This window comes from Bombus bifarius, unplaced genomic scaffold (assembly GCF_011952205.1).
Source record: "Bombus bifarius isolate JDL3187 unplaced genomic scaffold, Bbif_JDL3187 scf7180000008008, whole genome shotgun sequence".
NCBI lineage: Eukaryota > Metazoa > Arthropoda > Insecta > Hymenoptera > Apidae > Bombus > Bombus bifarius.
This window is the reverse complement of record NW_022884386.1, coordinates 6,870,606-6,893,653: the sequence shown is the minus strand read 5'-3', so window position 1 is coordinate 6,893,653 and position 23,048 is coordinate 6,870,606. Positions and strand designations below refer to the sequence as shown.

Genomic DNA, 23,048 nt, shown 5'->3' with positions numbered 1-23,048 from the left:
TGATAGTGTCATTCCTCCGAAATTTTGCTTTATCTCATCGTTATTTACTATTTAAGTGCTTAAAACTTTGCCTTTCCTTTAAGTCCACGCTAATTGCATTCCAAATATGGACGTTCGATCTGCATATCACCAGTTGAAGTTCGCTCTGTTGACTAACGTAACATAAATTACTACGAACTTGAAACAAATCGTATCGTATACGTTACTAGAGCGCCGATGTTTATGTATTTATGGAAAATTTAAAGGTTCGAGGATACGCAGGCTACACATATTATACAAACATGTGTAAAATATTCAAACTAAAGTAATATTTAATAAGCAAAGCAAATCTTCGTTTAAATTCTATTTTACAAATCTGCATAAATTTCTATTGCTCGAAAAAAGAAAAAAAAAGGAAGAAAAAGAAAAAAAGAAAAAATGTGCATAGTACATATTCATAGAATCACTATTTTGCAGAAGACGAATGCATTACGTACATGGAGCAAATGAAATGTAAACAAATTACTATTCTTCCCAGCTGTAGCTTCCTTTAAAAACTTTCTACAGAAACATATTCTGCCTGCAGGTACGATGAAAACGAACTAGCTCCGAGGAAAGTAATTTTCTTCTACCTTCGTTCTTTTTCGAGTTGGTCGGAATTTTCTCGTCCTATGAAACTCAGCCTGTGAAACGTTTCATCCGTTTTATGAGAGGACCAATGCGATATAAAGAGACTTAACGCAGGCGTTCGATCAGGACACGCCAGAACGAGAATCCGTGTCAGTTCCTCCAAAGATAAATCCATGGAGATAAGTTTCCCTTTGGAAAATATGAGCTTTTCCATCCTCGAGAAATCAGATCTTATATCCACAACTTCTTGGAAGCAAATTAAAGATTCAAAGTACAAGAATATCGACCCTTTGATAACAACATTAATAAACGAGCTCGCGTTTCCGTGCTAATAGAAATTCTAAAAGTCTGCGCTTTTTAAAACAGACTACGACGAAACCATCGTAGAAATCTGCGATACAACTCGTACGAAACGATTATATACGATACAGTGAGTGTTTAAAGCTTTAGAAGCTTAAAGTTTGCCACTAAATTCTTCTTATTACCATAAAAAGACATAATCAGGTTGCCAATGTTTATGAATTTATTTAAATATTCGAGAGTCAAAGCAGCAAAGCAGAATATACGTAGTGACAACAAATCGATCGAATATCTTATAGAACGCGTTGACAAATTTTTATTATTAGATCGCGAATATTTATGCATTTATGGAAGATTTAAAGATGCAAATCTTTCGCGTAGTATCAAAACATCTATAAAATATATTATATACCCATAAAATATACTGACAAAATATGGCTGTTACGTTCGGGACATTGCGCGTATATGAAAAACTGGTGTCGAAATTCCTGCATACTATACGAGACTGGTTCCATCGGAAGTCCGAGTTACCTGCGACAACAGACGGGTGGCTTGCGTAAGGCAGAAAAGGATTTCGCGCTGGTTCGCATCAACGCGAGTCGCGTAATCGCAATTAATGCGACGCTCGCGGTAATGGTCGTTCTCATTATCATCGCGGTGTGTATTGGATAATGCTTGAGCGTATTCGATGATCCGGCGTGGACGTGAGATCCGTGTAAACAGCCAGTGTTAATTTTCGGTCTTCCAGAATGGTGAAGGGAGAGAGGAGATCGGTGCATATGTACATTTGAAATATGAAGCGGGACGGTAGGCGGGACAATCGATGACGGTACTATAATTAAAGTATCCTTCGATATTTCGCTCGAGAACGGACCAGAGTAACATCACGTGTCGTCGATGTCAAGGCGTCTTCGTCGAGCAGTGAACGGAACGAGGCGATGTACACTACCGCTTCAAAGTATCCGGATACTTGCACGTTTCTACAAGATATAATAATATGCATATGTAAGTATCTGATAATAGTTCTAATAATATTATTGCTATCGAATCGATTATTAATTTTTACAACATTCTTTCTAGTTAATAGCTAAGTGGCCATGTGTGTATTGGCAAGCGCATACTCTTATTTTTCAAAGAAGCGTCGTTTTATCACGTCGAAAATACTGTCAAATGATATACGAAGCTTGATAATACACTTGCGCTTAATTAAATACTATATAAACGTCATAAGAAATACAATGGTGTGGAAATATCTTTGGTAGTCAGCGTATAGACCAAGTGACTCCGTAGGAAACGTAATAAGTACGGTATTGTTTCTATCGATTATTTCCTCGTTAACTGCTCGATAAAATTTATGTACTGTTACTACGGACCAAAGTGTCGGATACTTATGAGCCATAGTGTACGAAGGCAGAGGGGGAAAGAGCGAGACGGAACAACGGAGAGGAAGTTTATAGTGCACAGCAAGATAAAAACGAAGCGACCGTGAACGTGTACGAGGAATTGCCGCGAACGTCGCTTCTAATAGCTTTGTGTTGGCCGTTTCATTCGCAGATCGCGCGAAAGCTGCGCTCTTAACATTGGCCTGATGGCAGGCGGATTCACCTAACGTTAATTTAGAATCTAGATGAAATTCGGCAGGTATTCAAGAAACTCGACATCGTTATTTAGAACAATGTAAGAACGAATAACCGCGAGTCATCGGCCGGCGTATGTCGCGTGTATGCGCGAACGTAAACGACACGCGGTCGCCGTAATACGAGAACGTAGAACGAGGTTGTCTCTTGGCAAATCCTTAATTAATAAAAACGCTGCATATCGAGGAAAACAATCGTGAACAAGCATGAACGATCGTGCTTGTTGTCGGTCTACGTGTTGTTATAAATAACCGTAACGTTCGAGGCAAATTATTAATTATAACACGTTAGCCAGTACACGAGCGGACGAGCGTGGCTATCACGGTGCAAGGTTCAAGGGAAACCGCATTCTTCGAACGGCAAAGGCGAAAAAACCTATTAGTAAATGATATACACGCACGTCCCGTTTCGTTTTGTTTCGTTTCGCAGGTTTTAGGCTAGTCGCTCGCGAAGAGAAAAGACCGGGGAACGCAGAAACAGAAAACTAAGAAACGAAACGAAACGGTGACGATAGGACCTCGTGCAATGATACTTATATAACGCGAGTAAAAATTGGCTACTAGCATCGTGTAATACCATTTGCAACACATCAATGAGAGTGAAATGTTTGTGAATTCGTTAAGGAACGAGTAGTGAAATACATAATGTGTGAAAGAAAAATGAAGTAAGTTATTTTGTACAATGTGTAAATGTATTAAAATAACGCAATAAATAATGCTATAGGTGTAACGAGTATAGAAATTATATTAAAATACGATTCATATTTTTCCCTCTGAAAGAAGAATAAAGCGTATTCTCTGGGATAAGGAAAACTTCTTCCTCTATAGCTATAAGATCAGCATAACAAAACATGTTAGCACACGAGAGTTGAACTTACGATACGATAATACGAAATTCATGATAGTCGAGTTCCAATAATAACGGTGCCAATGAAATTTTAAAATGTTTCGTATAACGTACATACCTAATATGCGTATTCTTACAAGATTTCTACAATTGTTCGAATATTCTCGCGAGCCTCTGTATATCCGTATAATAAGTAACAGATGGTCCTGTTGTATTTCTCTGGCCGCATATAGGCGTAAAATTGTGATTAATGGAGTCCGAAAAACGCTGTTTAGAGATTCAACTTGTCCAGCTCGCTGGCCGATCGGACGCGCTGTGGCTTTCCAATTTTAGCGTCGCAAGAATTGTATGGCATAACGATATATTTTTAGTCGGTACAGAGTACATACGGTGTGTAGCGTGTACGGGCCGCTTCGAGTGTTTTCCCCCGCGGCACCGCGCACTGTTCACAGGCCACGCTGTAAACACAACGACAGGACAGGCACCGATTCTCTGTCTGCGACGACACGTGCTCGAAACAGGTACGCCCGCGAGAGCTCATTCATCCAACCAACACCGACCTACGCTCCTCCTCTGTCCGTGTGTATTTATATTACCGGCCGAATTACGATTCGGTGGACGAATTTGATCAACACCGCAGCCGTGTTCGCGTGCCGAAAAGTCTGCTGGCGTCGATTAACCGCGATCGAAGGGAAAAACAGTTTGATCGGATTTCGTCACTAGTCATGTTTTCACCGAGTGCTTCGCTCCACTAAATTTTAAACTTTCCTCGTCAGATAATACACTATTATTTCCCGCCTTGTATAAGCTTTTCATCGCCATTAAAACTCGCAGGAAAGATATGATAAGTATATATCTTCCGTTGATCTTTGTATGTTAATGCCGATCTATGACCGAAGTGAAATATTTTAATATAAAATAGCTGCAATTGGAGAGAACGCGTGGGCTCCGAACATATAGTTGCGGAAATTGCATAGAACGTACAAACGATGTAACAGAATGCTTTGATATATCCGATATTTTAGCATCTTTCAAAATTGTAATATTAAGGCAATCGATATTTTTTAGGTTGTGAGAGCAGGTGGAAAGGCATATTATTGCCTTTAAAATAAAATAAAAATAAAATAAAAGACTAGCTTTAGTAACAGAGAATCAACCGACAATGTATGAAATTTAATTCAATATCGTTTGCCTGTAAAATACGAAAAATATGACTCGCGTTGTTCCCCTGCGGCTTTTATCTATTGTATGAAACGACATCGCTGTCACAAATTTACAAGTGAAATATCTATCGCGTATTTAGGTTCGCCGACGTTATCGCGACGCGAGTCGTTGAACTTGCATTAAAAACACCTGCCAACGATTACTTCTTACGATACAGATCTGCGAAACGATACAGGACTCCTCCCTCCCACTTTGAGCAGTTTTTTCGTCCGTGCATTCTTTCTACGTGATCTCAAATTCTAGAAATAATCGTGCCGGCCGCTGTACGTGAATCACCATGTGTAATACACGATTTTTCTAGAATCACGCAAGACCATCGAGCTACAAGAAGCACGTTAAATCGAACGCAACGTTGTGCGTGAAACGCGAAACGAATGCAGCGATTTTCGAGCGCGCGCTCGTCGTACTTCTGCAGTCAGAGATCTTAATGAAAGAATCGAGTTAGCAGTCCACCGCGAAGACGAAGCGAAATTAATAAGCTGTCAACCAGTATGAACTGGTATGAACCGCGGGTTAGGTCGACTCATTCGATCGTCACAATTAGCAACGATTCTCTGGTTGTTAGGGGAGCTCGGGAATCGGCGAAATCCGGTCTAAAGTTCGTTTTCTACCAGGTGCTGTTCATCGATACGGCAGAATCAAGGTAATTCGTTTTACTTTGCCAGGTTGTACGTTTCGTTGAGAAAAATTGATTCGATCATGCGTTCACCGCTTCGATTACAGCGATCGAAGGATTTGCGGTAACGAAGAGGTAGCTGCAATGAATGCTAATGAAATTTCAAAACGTCTCATGGTGTTTATCCGATAACGTTTTGTATTTATAGAAATTTTCGACTACTTTCACGAATCACGCGTATCGTTCTCTTCGCTCGGTTTATAATCGAACCTCTCGCGAATCCTCGAATCAGCTTCACTTTTCGCGAAGTTATCAGATTCAACGTCACAGAATCGAAATCTAATTTATCTGTCACAAGGAGTTTTCGTTAATGATCGTAAATTGAAAAAGCGAATCGAAACGAATAACATTTGCAATCGTAGTTCTTCCACGTGTATTAATTTATGGAATCGATCAGCGCGCGACTTCCGCAGGATTCGAATGAAGATTACATGAAAAGAACACGATGAATCGCATCTCCTATTTCTCGCCATAATATCAGGCACAATATCAAAAATATTGAAACATTGCTTGCCACGAACCATCGCCTGTGACACTCGCATTTAAAATCGCATTTACCGCAAGCAACAGAAAGACACAGATCTCGTACTCAAAAGTGCAACAATTTACCACCCCGAATATCACTCAATGACAGCTTTAAAATCTAATTTCATTCTAATCGACTATGAATTGATCTACTCGAATTATTATCGAGTGAAGCTCCTTATTGCAACAGTCTTTTCAATTCGTTCCCAACGAACGATCTACGAACGATAATATAATAGTTCGGCGCAATTTCACGATTCACGCTTGTCGAGGCATAATTACTTCGTGGAATAGTAACAGAGATCTTAAGGCGGAATAATCGTGGTGTAGGATAATCGTCGAGCCGAGTGTGAAGTTCCCAACGAAAGAAAGAGAGAGAGAGAGAGAGAGAGAGAGAATAACGGGGCGCACACGCTAAAAATAACAATTTCATCGGTTGCACGGCTACGAAGAGGAACAAACTGACCCGTAATTCGTCGGGTGGAGAGTGGAGAGCAATGTTTCCCGAGTTGGCGCGGCTGCCACGCGTCTCATACGATTTCCTGTTGAGGAGAGGGCGCGAAGAAATTCGTCGGCCGTCCCTGCGCGCCATGTGTTGCTCTGTCGTAGTTCACACGGCTGTTACCTAATATCTGTTGAATTATGCCGTAAACAAGGAACAGTTCTCCCACGGTCCGGTTCACGGACGACACCTCGCGTACGACACAGTCGCGTACGCGCACGCCTGCTTCATTATCGCCTTTCGTTTCGTTCGTTTGGCAAATCGCAGTTTCTAGACGTCTAGACTGGACTCGAGAGAACTCACGCGAGCTATGATCGCGTGCCGCCGCGATAATCCGTAAATTGTTTAGCGGCAACGATTGGACAACGTCCAACGGAATAATATACGGCCGCGAGATAGTTACAACGCGAGAGAAATGTTACACGGATGATTTTGCTGGTGAAACGGTCGTGTCCCGACTCGGGAACGAACCTTCCGATGTTACGCGCAACGCAACGGATTCTAGTCGTTGCGTGTATCGCGCTAATAAATAGCATCGCCACCTGTTTCCCTAAAGTCATCGACGCTACTGAAAGAGCTGTCTTCCGACGTAAGTGAAAGAGGTCACTGAATTACCTGCCGCAGTTATAGTCCAGTTTCGAACGATGATCACATTGGGAAATATATAACGGCTGTGCGATGCAGCGAGCATCACGTATTTCTTATCAATATCTTGAAAAATTTTAATTCTGTATAATTTTTTATATTTTGAGGGTCGATAATCAGCTGCACGATAAGTTCGCTGTACGTACACGTAAGTAGTAAACGAAGCTTTAAACTTTCAAACAAAACGATACGACGATTTGTTTTCCAGTGTTATCGACAACGACGTGTCGTATAAAAAATTGTATTACATAGTTTATCTATTTGTTCACCTTCTTGCAGATTATCCGACCGTACCGAGGCATCTTATGCAAATGCCTACTAGAAAATTATGGAGAGATCGTGTTCGAATACTCGATCGCGAGAGAAATTGTTTATTGGTGGCAAAATACCAGTCTGTGAATAATCGTGTTTTGCACGATTCGGAATAGAGGTGTTCGAGAATAGATATTCCTCTATATCAGAGAGAACATGCTAAAGTAGAAGTATTATTCTTAATCGAATTTCATGCGTTCGATGGTAGGGTGGCAAACAGCCTGTTCCTGGTGAACACGCAAATTTCACTGTAACGGTTGACGTAACTTAATTATCGATGACATGGCAGTGTATTTAGGTTTCAATTAGGAAAAGGGAGACAAGCCGTTTTGTGTACGCATGAACCACGACCATGCGAGCTTGTGCTTCTATTACGTTACACCGTGGACTATGTACAGCCACAAACAAGATTGCGAAGTAAACTATCAAGGGATACGGCGAATACGAGAATCCTGTACATAACGTTGTTTGAACATGTTTTTATCGTTCTGAGTTATCTAGAATTCTCAGTAATTCGATGATTAATATTAATCCATTAAGGGTCAGCTTTGCCGTGACCCCATCGGCTTCTGTTTCTAACATGGCAGCCACGAAAGGGAATTCCAAACATTCGCTTAATATTTTGTTCGTCGCTATTTCTAACCGATGATTAACTGTTTCAATATTCTTACGACTTCTGCTAAGTATTAGGTCGTCCGGAAAGTTTCTTTCGTTTTATAAGGAAATAGCGGAGGTACAACATTTTCCGTTTTATATTATTTTATCGAATTACGTATGATCCATTTTGTTCTATCAAAATAAAGATCACAACGTTCGACAGATTAGGTTTCATGTTTGTATAAAGATGAGTCGTTGTGAAAGACGTGTCTGTAAGAGAAAAACACTTTTCGAACAACCTAATATATATTTGGCTTAATTATCTCGTAGCTTCTATCGGTATATATCTTCGCGTTTGTTTCAAACGTTGCGAACACGGTCGAGTATCGTAAATTTTAAAATATTTCCTACAACACGCACGATATATTCGTAAAACGTGTCGTCAAGCGTTCGAATGCTTTCACGAGTTTGCGTGTACATGGCGATAGTTGGTCATTAAATACAAAAAGGACAAGAAAGAGGCAAAGATCGTTTAGAACTGTATCGGAGGACTAGTAGGCAGTAAGTAGGAGGCGTTTAATTTCGTGGCTTTCTCGCTTTGCATTTGCATACCGAACCGACGAATTTCCACGTCGGCCGATACGGAATATGGCTGACGTAATTCCACGGTATGATCGGTGTAAAGCTGGGAATACTTGGGCCGAAAATTATTTTCAGTGTGCTCACGCGTGTTCATTCGATACAGGTTTTAAGAGGTTTCCATCCGCGGCAATCTCGCTCGTCGGATCGCTATACAACGCTATTTGCATACGATAATATGCAAAATGTATCAGTGACGATGCAAGAATAACCTCGCTGGCGCCTTTTTTACCACACGCCTCTCGTCGATGCGTGCGCGGCACACGCGCGCGCGTATTTCAAGACTCGACGCATCCTCCGTGGTTACAGCGATACGAACGTGAAAATATTCCTCGGTGTTCTGTTAGTTTGCCCGATCGAACCCTTTTTATCGTCTTCATTCCGGAAATTCTCTCGATCAGAGCCGTTCGAACGCGATACGATCGCGCTACGCTATTCCTCGTTTTGCATTTTACGGCACACTTTTAAGTGGACTTTGCTCTGATATCTTCGTGTGCCGATCTCGAGGAAAATCAACGCCAAATGTACAACTACATTTCCGAACGTAAAAATCGGAAATATCATTTACCGTAACACTTGGCATAGAAAGATATTTTTTATATACAACATTTTGAAATTTCATTTGCATAACGATATACAACTGTCACGGCCGTATTGATAAAACTTGAAATCGATTTCAAGACGAATATACGGAAAGCACGAGATAGTTTCTGCGAAACTGCGAACAAATATTCAGTAAAAAAAAAAGGTAGTATACATCGTGAACAGCTGAAACATGTAATAAATGACAAAGACGGAACTGTTGAATTATCCAGGCTTATTAATATGATAACAATCATAATTAATAACAATAGATAATTGATTACAAATACTTTCGTGGTTTCTGGCAAGTATGGTATACCCAGTTACATTAAATGATCTTATATCTTGCGATCTTCTATGTGCATTTTCGAATTTGTTCCAAACTTCGCCAATTTATATATATGATGACACTACGAATGAAATTTCGAGATATCTCGTAGGATATACGCAAAAAGGTTTCTATAAGCATTCAAACTTTCACGAATCACCAGCATAAAAACAACCGCGTGAAGAATTATGGATATGTTATCCTTCGAAAGAAGAACTTGGATTCGAAGATCGCTTTACAAAGTTTCTTGTTCGAGTAATCGAAGGCGATAGAGGCGGTCGTTAAATATAACTGAGGATAAACATAACAAGACAAACGATAATACATCTCGATCTACGATAATTTACTAAGAAGCGTCAAGTCGCAACAATTAAACGAGGTGTGTTAATAAACAAACGATCGAGTCTCCTGAATAAAAATTAGCTGTTTCTTCAAGTAGTTAAAGTCAGTCGACGAATTACCATAAAAGATTCCATTCAGTTCCATCTCCGCGCACTCCACCTCGATATTTTTAATCGGGAAACATTCTGAGTAAGATAAGCATCTATACTCAAACCATTATACGTAGTATTTAAGATACAGATCAGATAAGACAAGTTTCTCTAAACTTACATTGCACAATCGATTCAAACAGTATTCATATTTCAAACTACTGCTAGATACGTGGATTGAAATTTTATTATTCGCTCATTTTATACGATCACGGCAAATACTACTTTTACTTATTGCATTAGTCTCTTGTCGATTCGTATATCTACGCACAACGTGTACATAACGTTGCTATAGATCGACCGAAGTATCCATATACGACACTTTTTATTCAAACACGATGAATGGATTAATTACAGTCGAAAGAGAGGGCAAAAGAAGCAAAACAAAGACGCACGAAAATAACCTTGCATCGTCGTATTACGAACTATGAAATTCCACGAGACGAATGTTGTTCTATTGGATTGGCAACTTTTGTCAATACCATCTAATGACAAAATCCGCAATCACTTAGTTGCCAGCCCAGTAGCTTCGTACGAACGAAAGCCGTTGAATCGTGAAGAAGGAAGAAGAAGAAGAAGAAAGGAAGAAACGACGTATCCGAATTACCGGCACGTGGCATTGAACGACACCGATTTTTAGCGCGTGGCCATTTAAATACAATCACGCGTCCCCGCGCGTGAGCTTCCGTTGCATTCAAGAAAGGTTATTCCGCTTCCGTCTGATTGAGAATCGGAAATCCTGGCGGTTGATTCTTCCGAGCAGCCTATTCTTCGTTTTATCGAAGCACGTTTTGAGAAAAGAACGCGTACATAAACTTCTACCGCCCTTTTGTATCGCGCGAAGAGCAAGATCGGTGGTGGCAATTAAAGTCGCTCGTTAGATAGAATAGCGTGTTTCCGGCGAGTAACAACGAAAAATATTCTATCCGCGTCGACTTGCGCAACGGTACACACGTATACAGAGTCCCGTCCAGATACATAGACATAAATTGCCGTTACGTGTGTCGATTGCACAAACGTTGCTTTCCTACTTTCTATCCTTTGATCTTTTTAATTACCGAACGATTGTAACGTAGAGACAATAACGTGATTTTAGCACACCATTCTATTTATTACACCGTTTACATGCTAATTAATTAAATCGAAATGCGTTCAATTTTGTCTCCTTCGTATATAGTATTCTTCGTATGAATGCAACAATTTCATACTATGAAAATAATCTGGTTCGCTGAGAAATGAGTATACTATTACAGAATATTCGAATGTTCCATATATTTTTGCGTATTACGTGTATTTTACGCGTGTTTACGCATTTAAATTTCCCATAAAAATTCACCGTATGTTAATCGTACTTTTACTTGGATACGGAAACTGCTTCATACTCCTATTTTCCAACCCTGCGGATACTAAGAAAGATACGACGCTAAGAATCTGTTCGTCGACGTCTTAATTACGAGCGTCGCGTTAAACGCAACCTGTGATACCCTTTAAACGTATCGATGCTTCTAAAAATAGCATCAACCTCGGCATTTTCGAAGAAGTACATATACAGTAAGCAAAAGGAACAGAGAAGACAGACGGACGACAAGTATGTAAATGTATTTTTACCACGAGGAATGCGTCGCTGCGAAAACAGACATTCTTAATTGACAGCGGCGCTAACTGAAGGTGATTCGTGTCGTGACACGTACCTACACAGATTCGTCGATGCGTCTCGTCGGCTCGTGTCGCGAACCTGACATTGAGAAAGTTCTCAATGAAATGGTCGCTGGCGCGCTCTTGCGTTTCATACGCTGGGAATAATCCGAAGGAAAAAAAAGAAAGAGAAACCAGCGTGTGATTCATTTTCACGGAAAAACGCGAAATAGATTCTCTCGTCAGAAACATCGATTCGATTATTCATGAATTTGTTTTCTTTGCAACATGGCCGAATTGTATTTCGTCGAATAATAGACGCGTCGCGATATATATCTGACGAAAGAAAGAACGTGATATTTTGGAAATAATGTAGAATCGTGAAGAGAGAAGCGAGAATTAATTCAACGAGCTGTTTCCTTCCTTCGTGATTCTGATAAGAGACCGCTTCTCCGCAAATTTCGCTCGCAATTCACCCAGACGCCCGTATATTTAACCGTAATTTACCCGGCACCGAGTATGCTATCGCAATCAGGATCCATTTTGACCGTGCTCTCTCCACCGTATTTCATTCCCCATCTTTCCTCCGGTTAACGCGAAATTCTATCTTACCGCTGTCTCATTTTCAAAGCAACTCCCACTCTTTGCAAATTGCCGGTCGAATTTCACCCGAAGCGCACTATCATTCTCGACGTTCCTACTTTTAATTGGAAAAATGTTTGATCTCTACACACGCGAGCGCTGAATTCCATTTTCCATGAAATTTCAGAGCAACGTTGTTCTTCGTAGAGTACGAAAACGAAAGGACCAGGCTGGTTCGATCGCGTTGCTTTCTTCCACAGACATCGTGATTCCCTTCGTTCGATTATACACCTGTTAGCGAACCACCGGTGCACGCGATCCGTAAAAATAGTGGCGTGTTTGTCTCCATTGCATAATCCGCGTCGATCGATCGACGTTCGTGTGAATGAGCCGACGAGCGAGCAAGGTGGTGCTTGGTTCGTTTTTCGGTACATGGAACCACCGCACCGGCGTGATCCCGGAATCAAGGACACGCGAAAGGTTACAGACACTCGCCGCTTTTGCAACGCAAGATGTTATCTATGCTACGCGTCTTTTGTAACGAATTTCGTGCAGCAGACGAACATCTGTAAGTTCGTCTTCGATGACCGCACAGAAAAAGTTGCTTCCAAAGGTCGCCCATGTGTCGACAGGCATGTGCTTCGCTCTTTAAGACCGTAACGAATTGCGAGAGAAAAGGTTGAAGCAGAATTGGCGACGAATCGTGAACCGACAAACCTCCTCTTATTTCGAAAGTCAATTTTAAAATTTTAAACTTTGTTACGAACAATCGCCAGAATTAGAAATGTTAAAGTAACGCATCGCGCAAAGAATTTGAAGAGATTTTTCTAAATAATTTACCGAGATGGAAAGAAATTATCGTGATATTAGTCGTTGTTCGTAAAGACTGAAATTTGCAGTTTTCAGAGTTATTTAATCGAAATAAAATTCAATTAACGATGCGATTAAATGTGACGGAGATAGAGGTACGAAACACGTGGGTTGAATATCGCAGTAAACACGGCTCGACTGATCGAGTCGGTGGTTTAACGCTAATCTTACCATGCCTCGTTAAACAACCAGTTTCAAAATATAATTATCATTGTACGTTCATTGTTATTTCTTTCGTTCGTCTAACTTTACGTAAATTCTTATATTATCTGATCGATCGATTTCTCAATTTTTATTAATAGAAGAATCTACATAAAGTTAGACAATCTTAAATTAAATTTCGAGACCGGTCATTTGACCGGGCCCGGTAAGGTTAATGTTAAAAAGTTTTGAAAAGAAGACGACCGCGTTTAAAGGCATTCTAATGATGTTAGATATTCAGTAGACCCGTGTCCTTCGACTTTTACAGATGATATTCAAGGACAACGGGGCCGATCGAACGCCGATGACACTTTCCACTTTGTAATTTTATCCTCTTCTGACCCCTTATGCACATCGACCGTTCGATGAGTCGGCAACGGTGCAGTGGAATGAGAAATTATAGGATCAGCTACAGTCACTTGCGCGCAGGCCAGTGGCGTACAACTTTCCCAGGGGGAAAACAACCTTCGCCATTATTCGCGGATGTTACTTAACGTTCGCAAAAACCATAAATAAAAAGGGTATCAATCGAAATTGTTGTCGACTGTATGTTTTTAGCCCACAAATCGAGGAAGATCGTTCTTGATGCATACAAAGGCGCTTGTTAGATTTCGTATTATTATTCAACAACTGTATGAACGATTTTATTTCACAAGTAAATGTAATTATCACGCTTAAAAATTTACATATAAAGCCATAAATAGAATATTCCTCGTTAGAAAATAAGATATTCGACATTGCCGATGATAACGATCTAGCCTGCGTTAGCCGAGGGTTAAAGACACTATAAGCTTCCATGAATTTTCATTCGACCCTAAAAACGATCGATGCTTTCATCTGCGTCGTATATAATAATTCCTCTGTTAACATTTATTGAAAAAAAACTCTAATTTCCTAAACGGCAGCCATTTACCGAACGATATTCGAAGAAACAATGTGCACGGATTTCCACGAAATTTGTATTCGAAGCTAAAACCGATCGATACATCCATTTCTACGCGGTATATAACCAATTTTCAAGCTATCGCGTACTTTTTCATTTAAAATTTGTTTAACAAACTTTAATTTCCTGAACTAGAGTCATTTACTGAACGAGATCCGAAAAAACGAAGCGTAGGAATTTCCACGAATTTCCACTCGAGGCTAGAACCGATCGATACTTCCACCTACGTCGTATATAACCGATTTTCAGATTGTCGTGGAATTTTTCGCTTAAAATTTATTTAACAAACTTTAATTTTCCAAACGGCAGCCATTTACTGAAACAGAACCGAAGAAACAACGTTTACGAACTTCCACGAAATTCCATCCGAAGCTACAAACGATCGATACTTCCACCTACGCCGTGTATAAGTAATGTTTGTGCTATCGTGTGCAATTTTTCACTTTACAACGCTTACTAGCATTTGCTTAAGAAGATCTAATTTCCCAAACGAGAACGATTTATCGTACGGGACTCGGGGGACGAGGTGCACGAACCGTATTCTCGGGGTTGTAGGTAGGACGAGGACACGCGGGACAAGTATGAATGGCGAGAAACGCGGAAGACGTTGGAGAGGTCGGGAACCGATCAGTGAGGAGCGGCAAGCTTCCCCTTGCCACTCCTTCAACCCTTCTGTTTCGCTCTCTCTTTCTCTTTCGACTTCGCTTCTAGTCCTTTCACAACGACTTCGCTCCACCCACGCAACGACGTCGGGACACCCACCACCGTCTACCGTCTCCCGACACGTCGGTGACCTACTTACAAGGGGACATCCGTTGCCATTCAAGGCTGTACAACACGAAAGCACGCAGGACTCGCCATTGCTCGTTGTATCCTGTCTCGCTACATCCGATCTCGTTTTTAAAAATGTTACGTTACTACTAGACTTTCTGAATCTTTGTGCAAACTCATATACAAAGCGTCTCGCGTAAAGTGGTCGACCGACCAAGGGATGATTCTATACGTACAAATAAATCGAAAATATAAAATAAGATTCTTTTGTTCGAAGCTTGTTTTTCAATGTAGAATAAAATATTTATGCACCTAAGTTAATATTTATGCAACGTAAGTAAGGAAATGAAACTTCGATAGCTGTTGAGAAATTTTGGTTCGTTAGGAAATTTTCATCGAACGACAGAGAACTTATGATACGATAATTTCCAAGCTGCGTGTATTTTCATTCGTATTACACAGGATAATTCCTTTCGTGCATTTATAATCGTATCTGTATATTTTGAAATTAAATTGTACGTTGAGTAGTAATTGGAATATTAAGTCGGCACCTAATTCACGTTAGAGGTAACAGTCTACCGAGACAAACTCGGTGAGAACGTCGAGTAACCTTTAACAACTGCATGCTAGGAAAGGGGAGAATGCGCTGATCGACGCCCACGTGTCCGATTTTCTCTTGGTTGCTGGATATTATCCGCTCCTTAAACAATCGTTTTGTGGGGCACTCTGATCATAAACGTGCTCGTGAAAGACGCGAATAGAAGCAAGAAAATTTATGGACCCGATGATTGCCACGCCATTAATAGATCTGACAATAAGTCGCGTTTATACTTTCTAGCGACGCTTTCGTTCGTGTGAACGCAGTATACTTACAACGTTTCAACGAGCGATCGTGTTTTATCATCGTGAAATCGATCGTGGGCTGCTCGAACCACGACTTTTTATCGCAAACGTCTAAGCGTCAGAAAAAGCAGTAATCGGGATTCTAGGAGATTTCGTGGAATATCAAAGTCGTCGAGAGAAGGCAAAGATCCCGTGGAGACTACGGTACACCGGATATTACGATATAATCATCCACGGAAATGGCAGATAAATCAAACGCAAATATCGCCTGAATTTCCATCGTCTCGAGGTCCCTTTGAGCCAGTCCGTACGACCGAATACCAAAATCCCGAAGAACGAGATCTTTTAAAGAAGAAAAAAAGCAACGAAAAATTGGAAGCAGTTTGAACGTAGTCTAGACGCGATATGAATTATGTATCAGGAAAATCCAATTATATCGCAACGGTGGGATGTCTGCGTGGAAACCGTTGGAAGCTTCTTCTTTTATAATCTCGAGAGATCACCGATGGAAAAAAGTCAGGATATTATAACTATACCAGCCGTGAAAGATATATAGTTTCTCGTCATCAAATTGAAACCACTCGAAACTTTTAATATTCTTCTTTTTAATACAAGTGAGAGGCGCGAATCAATTGTAATAACGAAGTTTATCAATTATTAAAGTATTACGTACGTGTATATATGTAGATGTTGAGAACTTGTATGCTCCTATCCTTCGTCTTAAAATTACATCTGGTTTTCAATTTTTGTTCTTGAATCGGGTAATTATTTATTATTTTATTTATTATTTGAAATGTGATCATAGATGTGCAAATGTTTTCACGAGCCAATGTATTATACAATAATTAGCGAGAATGAAAAGTGTGCACGTTGGAGATGTTTCCACGTTTTGATGACCAGAAACCGTAGAAGAAGGCGTAGAGGAAGACCCGTGGATTCACGAGGGAGTTTCGATCGAACCAGAGTAAGGATCAATTTCCGCGACTAATGATATATAAAGTAACGGAAACGGAAGATTCTCTGGCAGGAGAAACTCGTTGGAGCTGAGGAGCGAAATTCTAATCAGGAAATTGTTATTTTCCGTAGGGTTGTTGCCGCGAGCGGATGGCTTCGACGTTTCCGGCATAGTCCCTTCCGAATGGATCGAAAGACGAGTGGCTGGAATCTCCAGCCTCGAAATATTTCCACGCACTTACGTACCGGCATGAACGAAACCATCGTGCACGGCCACCTGTAGAATAAATAACGACCAGTCGATTTCAGTCGTCGGCTTACTGAATCGTCTGGTCGAGACAGGAGGGAAGGGACGAACAGCGACACGTGGCTTCGCCGAGTGTCTGATAGGTACGGATTATGTAAAGCGGTTACAGTAAACGCGACAATTTGCATGAGAAAAATGATTGAAAACTAAATTATCATAGATAAATACCATAAAACGACACGCAAAGGAATTTAAACTTTTCAGAATCGAATCTTTTCGTAGCTACGACTTTGTACTTTTTATCGATCATTAATGGTAGAAACTCATTTCTTCGGAAGATTTCGTAAAGAAGAGATAATGCGATACAACTTTTAGATTTACGATAAACGCGATAATGGAAACGCGGACTGAGAAAAATGTCCGAAGATAAAATTATGTCGTAGAAAAGAAATGGATCCTCTAGGCTCCTTGCAGCATTGAATTCTTCGAAGCTCCGCGTTTGTATTTCCTATCAATTATTAATAACAGAAACGTATATTCATTGACGTTCTTGTAAAGAAAAATTTGCAGAAGAATCCTGTATTAATAATGCGATCAGATTTACGTTCAGTTGTACGTCAAACGCGGTAATTCGAACAGGGAAAAATAACTGACGTTGTCATGTAAAAATGACTCATCTTTACTAATGCAAGACATTTTCGGTCAATACCCATCTACGTAATTATGCCGAGTATATCATAAATAATCAATCGTATTTCCTTGCCTAATCGTCTTTTCGGCCCTGTATTATACTTATGACGGTACATCTAATGCAAGTAAATTTCAACTTTTCGCAACTACAAACGATAAACTGAACACACTCGTACGAGTACGTCGATAGTTTCAACCCTCGTGTGACCAAGCTGTAAAAACGCGATACAGGGTGGATTCAGAGATTCAGTACAGAGACGAAAAGGAAGGAGAGTAGTTGCGGAGATCGCGAGGCCAGGCGCGGTGACTGGCTGCCGGGGTTAGCGGAACTAGGCGCAGTTGCAGCTGCAGCTGCAGTCACGGCGGCAGTAGCCATCGACGTGCCGCTAACGAAACAAGCAAACGAGTACCTGCAGAACGCGATCAATACTCTGTATACGAGTGCACTCTGCTTAGGAGCACGTGTTCCCGTTTGTTTTGTTCCTTACCCCTGCGGCACGTACCACGAACTCGAGTTCCACCGACCAGCTTGTCACAAGAGAACATTAACTTCTTTCAAACCTACCTACGTCCATGACATCCGCACACTAATTCGCGAGAGTACACGGACATTTAGCATAGGAAACTTTAATACTTATATCGCACGTGTCGAAACATTTTGAAATTTCATTGATATTTTAACGAGAGAGGATCGTTCGAACGCAATCTGAAAATGCGTATATAGAAGTTACAAAGTATTTACAATCGATCATTGAAGTCTACATTATCGTACATTGAGTATAAAACTCTAGCAGAAACGTTTATTAAATTGCTTTGGAAATACATCGATAATAACGGTATCGATATACAGCTGTAAGTAACTTTCTGATAAAATACGATTCTGATTCGTTTGATAAATTGAATTACACGAAATTCAGCGTAGGTGTATGTAGATTTTCGTGACCTGCTGTATCTGAAAATATAATTTTTGTTATACTTTTGTGAGCCTGTTTATTGGATTGTACGAAAGGGTCGTGGCATTTGCGTTATTTTCTATCGGAGCTAACGATCGGGAGAAATGTAAATAAATGTGTGTAAAGCTTGTTAATGCGTTACAGAGTTATTGCATCAAAGAATAGCCATGTAGTTAAGGTACGCTTGATAGAGAGCGTTGAAAGGCCAGGATGGAACAAACATCGACTATATTCCGCTCGTATTCGAACCGTTTAATCGTCACGCATAAATTAACGCGGCAAATTAGCTGTTTAGCATGAAACTGTTCGTCTAGTTAGCCGACCGGATAATGGACAGGAGGCATTATTCGCGCGACAGGCTAATCACAATTATGTAACCCAGGTTAAAATAACCGAAATGTCATGTACATTCGTCCAATCGCGAAAACTATCCTTATTTTCGCGGGATTTATCATTGAAACATATTTATATTCTAAAATCCTTCCTTCAGTTCCTCCCTTTATCTTTCACTTTCCATCTTGCATAGTTACGCGAACAGTAACCGTTAGGTAATCGTTTTCTGACGCGAACAGAAACGTATAGAAAACAGAAGGATATCTGCCCTTTAAATAAATAACTAATAAAATTAACCTGCTGATTTTTCGTGCCTCTATCGACTGAATAAAGAAACTGAGCTGCTGTTCACGAGATACACCAATTTGTTCTTCATTTATAAATCTTTCTCCTACATGTCATCCTTTGTATTATTCACAGGATTTATCCCACAAATGGATAAATAAATAAGCAAATGAAATTAAGCAAATAAAGCGGTGTTCGCCTGTCCGTCAACTTAATCAAGAAACGAAACCGAATAGTTTTCTCGGCGTTAAAATAGAACGGTTATTGGACGAGTGGCGAAAGAACAGGAGGATAGAGAAAGATCGAGAGGGTGAGAGAGTTGTGCGGCAAGGAGGGCGAAGGGAAAAGCGAGCAGAGTTGTATCTGGAGCAACGGTATCAATGTTCGGCAGCACTCTAGCTCGGGTCCAAGAGGTTAAGCCGAGTTTGCACGGCAACGTAAACTCGGGCGCGCGGCAGGTGGGCCACTGCACGTGCGCGGCCAGCAGAAATCCGCTGAAATTCGATCGATTCCGGCAGCAAAGGAGGAAGGTTCGAACATTCGGCTGTAATCGAGCCGGCCGCGGACTGGGGCGAACGTTTGGCACCACCGGCCTAGAATCGACTGGTGCTAAGAAACCGAGTGCTCTCTTGACCCCGATATCCCCCGGGGGTGCGTTTCTTCGCGCGATCGAAACCCGACCTTGGCTTCGAGACCGATGCGCCCGGGCACATTCGCCTCCTTCCTTTCCAATCCTTTCATCCTCCTTCCTGACAACCACCAAGCGACTCGTTACACGTACCCCATCTCCTCCTCTTTCCTTCCTCTAAAGGAGATATCACGTCCAGCTCATCGCTGAATCTTTTGCACGCATTCTTTGTGCAAGATATCGTAGAGCTTTGGAACTGTTTCAGATGATTTCATGAATAAGGAGGGGGAGGGGGTAGACGAGGGTTTGTTAAGGCGAATTTATACTTTTATACTTTGAACGAGCATCACGGAAGTTTCGTCCATGGTTGGCGTAAGAGATGAAAACGGAGTTCATAGCAGAAAGAGGAAAGTTTAGATCGGTTCAATGGTTGATTCGTCTTATTAAGTTTCTAAACGTCGGTGATTGGAGTAGCGAGGATTGAGACTGAGTTAAGCTATTAAGGACCAGAGATACGTTAACTCAACGTTTCATCTGTAGTTTCTATTTGGCCAATTTGTATTATCGAATCTTACAGAATACACGTTGTAATTATGGAGAGATATTTCGAGAATTTGCTCATTATTTTGTTCGTTGTTGTTTCTTCTATCATCCTACAATGTTACCATCGAGGAAATTCGAGTATTTTATATCGCTATAGTAAAATATTTTTCTTACGTCGTACAGTTTCTCCTGTAGCTACGATTCGTGTAACGGGCTTCTAATATATTTTGTATAGGTAAGTTAATAAAGTAACTTATTTACGTTTTATGACAATGATGTTGCGTTTACGTAACTTTACGTATTATTCCACTGCTTGATCCTCAATGAGTTAATAAGTTTTACCCTTACGAAAGAATGTCGGAAACAAAAGTATACTTGTTACTGAACAAGAATAGACCTATCACTGTTCATAGGCATTTGGTGAATATTGTTCGCCGGTCAATATATGTTTTTGAATTCATTGTTAGCGATAGATATTTTAAGTAATAAGGTTTCACGCGGTCATGAAAGCAGAATAACTTCGCTTTGACCAGAACCACGGAGTCGAATTCGGCAGGCACGGTTAATTAACGGCCATGCGCGCAGATTCGCGCGAGCTCGTTAAAGGCGATTGATCAGCGGCGAGTGTTGCGTGAAAATCGTAGCAGTCAATGAGTCGGTCAACGTTCCATTCTTCTATCTATTTCTGCCATTCGTTTTCGCTAACGATGCAGCAGGAAACCGAGAAGGAAACAAACACGTGTTCTTTGGCTGCACGCGTACTTCCACTCGTAAATATTACAACACTTTTCAGCTGCATATAAGACACGACAATTGCTTCAAATTATTAGACAAACGTTTATTAGCCGATTGCTATTTTACATTCTTGCAAGGTAACGAGGCAAAAATTTGTGGAAACTATTCGTAAGAGTCGGAACAAGAACGTGGTGAATATGAATTAAAAATACAGAAAATCTTGATTGAAATTTGGGATTAAAATAATAAATTGAATAGCACGTAATATTTTCGTAAAATGTGTCTACAAGCGTGCATCTTCCATAAGTTCCAAGCCGAATAAGAATCGTTAAAAAGTTTTATTTTAACAAGTTCCTAATCGTTTCTCAGATTAATCTAACTTTCTGTAATCGTCCTAATATTTACGGACGGCTCTGTATATCGATCGCATCTGATCGTTAAATGTGACATTTTGACAAGCGATCTGGCTTGAAATTTAATTGAGCAGCGAGAGGATCATCGATGAAAAATGGATGGCAGGGTATGTTCCCCCTTTGCGCGGTTCTGACCAAACGAGCTTACTACGCTCGATAACACGCGACGGCCCGTTCATCCCCCTTTTCGCTCGTCCCTTTTTCTTCTCCGTGCTCGGTTCCATTCGCGAGGATAAATGAAAAATGCAATTATCGCGACCGGAGGATCCATCGACGCGAGAACGCACGCTCCACCCTTTGCTAAACCGACTAATACGCGTATATACGTGACAGAGGATGCTCGGGCTTCGTTACGTATAATTTCGTTAAAGTTGAAAATAGCGGCTTCTCCGCAACCGAAGGAAACATCGTGACGAATTACAGTGTTCGCGATCGCAAGGTATCAAGCAACCGTAATGATCGTACGATGGTCGCGACGAAAATAAAGACACGAATTTTTCTCGGTGACATAAGGAATTATATAATTTTCCATCGGTACGACCGATCGTTATTTTTCTGTCGGAATTTTGTTCAAAATAAAAATTTGCTTCGCAGTTCTGATTAAGCTGATTGGTACGTTGAAGGCTAATTAGTGGAATAACGCGTAGAACATTATCGAAAAATGTAAGGTAATTCGCGTAGATACTTGACGGAAGACTGGCACACAAGTCATAAATATGGAAAAGATTTTTAACGTTTATCAAAATTAGTTTACCAGAATACTATTGATTTTCTAGCTTTGTTTCAACCGACCCTACACAAGGATATCCGTCGATCGTTTCGTTCCTTACTCTATGTCGATACTGTTCCGCATTTCAGCAAAGTTACATCGCCGGACCTTGCTAGTTCTCACTGAATAAGTGATATATTGTAAGCTCTAGCATACACACGGGTAGCAGCGATCGATCGCGATTCGATGGCAAATTACAAGCCGGTAGCGAGTTACGAAAGCTGGTAAACAAGATTTTCGGCTCGTCCAAGCGTCGCGTCGTTCGCATAGAAACGGTTCCAACGAGGAATTTTCCAACTGCTCGTGCCACTCGACGAATTTCTCCGAGAGTCGAGACTTCCGACGGACCGTGAAATTGATAAAAGAGACGCGACAAGAGGGCCGGAACATCGTTCTTCGAGCTCGATCGAAACGGTAATTAAATTCGAAGTGTGTCGCAATCACGATGCCTCTCCTAACGTAGGTTAATTTTACAGATATTAAATTCTAGAAACAAATTATGGGAGAACGTACGACAGACACTCGAACAGCGTAAAAATTCGCGGATTAATCACGTACAATTTTTAACTTCTCAAGAAGTTTGATTACGATAGCCTATTGTATGTCATATACTTTTGCATGTCATATATATATACATATATTATTAATGTGTTTTTACAATAAAATAAGACAGAGAAAAGGAAGTTTTATCTAACCGTCCACGTTCGATGTCGCATATTACGTAACGCTGCATTTTAATA

The 23,048-nt window shown here is 40.7% G+C and overlaps 1 protein-coding gene and 1 long non-coding RNA gene across 10 annotated transcripts in view; one reads left to right on the top strand and one right to left on the bottom strand.

Annotated features, from left to right (window-relative positions):
- Window positions 1-23,048, bottom strand: part of LOC117206484 (CREB-regulated transcription coactivator 1) — a 64,597-nt gene that overhangs the window by 25,373 nt on the left and 16,176 nt on the right. The window lies entirely within an intron of this gene.
- Window positions 405-13,757, top strand: LOC117206491. Of its 2 annotated transcripts, none has more exons than XR_004487406.1 (3): window positions 405-492; window positions 566-1,914; window positions 13,470-13,757. It is a non-coding gene; the product is annotated as an uncharacterized LOC117206491 (long non-coding RNA). The 2 variants fall into 2 exon arrangements; XR_004487405.1 differs by lacking the exon at window positions 13,470-13,757 and adding an exon at window positions 1,990-3,343.